Source organism: Penaeus japonicus, unplaced genomic scaffold (assembly GCF_977035675.1).
Source record: "Penaeus japonicus unplaced genomic scaffold, GWHDUDI00000001_assembly GWHDUDI00000024, whole genome shotgun sequence".
Taxonomy (NCBI): domain Eukaryota; kingdom Metazoa; phylum Arthropoda; class Malacostraca; order Decapoda; family Penaeidae; genus Penaeus; species Penaeus japonicus.
Genome location: NW_028234426.1, coordinates 24,307,883 through 24,310,382, shown reverse-complemented (window position 1 = coordinate 24,310,382; position 2,500 = coordinate 24,307,883).

Sequence of the window (2,500 nt, the reverse complement as noted above, 5' to 3'; positions counted from 1 at the left end):
GATCTAATGTCATTATGTATGCATGAATCGTTCTGTGCATGTCTCTGTGGGAAGGAACTGAGTGCATGTTATGTGCATTTTGAGTTTGCTTGCATACTCTTTTGTGGCTTTGTTGCTATCTTTATTGATATTGTGAATATTATCATCGTTATTATTGATATCATTATCATCATTATTGTGATCAATATTATTTATATTATTATCATTACTATCATCATTATTATCATTATTATAATCATTATGATTATGATAATTCTTCTTATTGATATCATTATGATGATTATCATTATCATTCTCATTTTTTATCATCAGCATTGTTGTAATGATACCAAAAATTATAATAACAATATTAATGATAACTGTATCGAATTATAATGATAATGATGATACTTTTGATGATAATGATGATTATTACCATCATTATTGATAATTGATTTACGATTATGCTGATGAAGAATTTTATTATCGTTATCATTATCACTATTAATATTATGATTGTTATCCTTATTATATTATTATCATTATCCTCATTTATCATTTTATCATAATCATAATTACCATTATCTTTATCAATTTTTCGTGATCGTCACCACTACCATTGTTATATTTTTTTATAATCATCCTTACCATCATCATTGTTGATATCATCATTACCATCATTAGCATTATGCTATGATCAACACACTGCTATTTTTGTAGCGATTTTTTCCCCCTGACTTTATGCTGCCTTTGCCACAGACACGTGTGGTTTCGGAACACCAACCTCTGACGTCACGAGTCATAATATAGAAAATCTACGGACATCTACGCCCTGATAAAACGACGGGGCTTTGTTATTATGCGTGTATATATTTTTTTTCTTTATGAGAGTAAACTATATTTTTTATTATCCTTTAACTTAGCTTTATTAGTGGCCCGTGTTCTGGTCCCTACCTACATTGCATTTACTACACGCTACTACTACCTCTATACTACTTACCTTTTGTTCAATACTTAGCTTGGCTAAATCTTGCCTCTTTCTCGTCGACTGAATTATCTTATTTTCCTTTTCAATTCGCTTTTCTTTTCGTTTTTGTTTTTCGTTTTCCTACACGGATTCCTTCCTTCACTTTTTTTCTTACTTTCCTGTCTGTAATTCTTATATGTATCCATATTCCCATATTTATAATTATTCTCATTTAATATCAAACACTAAACGCTTTTATTATCAAAACGTCAATTGTATTATGGGTAAAAGTTCCTCATTACGACTGGATATTTTTGTGGCCGACTAGTTTTACCTTTTTTTATCTATTTTTTTCATTTTTTATCAATTGAGCTTACGGTGTATTTGTATGTTGTCTTTGTATTTATTTCTTGTTCGGGGGCTAATTTTAAACCGATGTATGTTGGCTTTTAGTTAGTCAGTTGGCAAGTCCCTCATAGTGGCGGCTGCGTGATCATTTTAAATGCAAATTTTCCGTTTATTAATCACCCGAGAGTCATCATATTTAATCTGCTAGACTCATAACAGAGACAAAACTGTTGTTGAATAACACGCAACCAAATAATATCTATGACGCAACCGAGTTGATATTAATTCACTTTAGACATTATTGCTATTTGTGTCAGTATTATCATCTTCATCATAAGCATTAACATAAGTATAATTGTTATCACAATTACAATTATTTCTTATCAACAATATTACGGTCATAGTCATCACCACACATCATAACCAAAATCTTAAATACGTTATTTAAATTCAGCTAGACTATTCCCATGACAATTCTTCTGGAGATAAAAAAAAACAAGCTACATTATCTATACACTCCAAAAATAAAAGACAAAAGAAAAGAAAAAGGAAATGAGTGTAGCGCTTAGAAGTGGAGAGCCATAGTTCAGGCACTGGCGCCGACAGCCCGCTCTCAGACTTCGGTCCGCCTCGTGAAGATAAGGGAATTTGGGATGCATTTTGGCCCGCTTTTATTTCCCTCAAGTATTCCCACAGCAACATAAAGATATTTGGGAACATAACGCCTTGTCTGCACTTTCGAGGCGAGATAAGATGTAAGAGATTATGGCGGATAATAGTTGAGGGTTTTAGGTCGACGAGATATATGGCGCAATGGAGCTGGTACAAATTAAAGTAGGGTAATTCATAGATTAATGCATCTATTACATTGATATAGTAGATAGATCGAGCCATTGATAACAAAGTCACACCAGAAACTACATCATTCTACATCACCAAACTCCTCCTCCAAGATTAGTATATCAATTATAAAAGAAGAAACGAAGGAAAAAAAAAAAGAAAAAAAAAATCACGGGAATAACCCCGCGGTCGCTTCTCTCGCTCGATGTAAACAAAGCGCGTGACAGTAAACCAGTCCTCGCGCGGTTACAACACAACAACATCAATTTGCGAGCGTCATTATCAGGCAAAAGAGAACACCAAGGACGCAAAGCAAAATGCAACGGCATCGTATATATCCATAAATTGATGTATATATGCATTTTT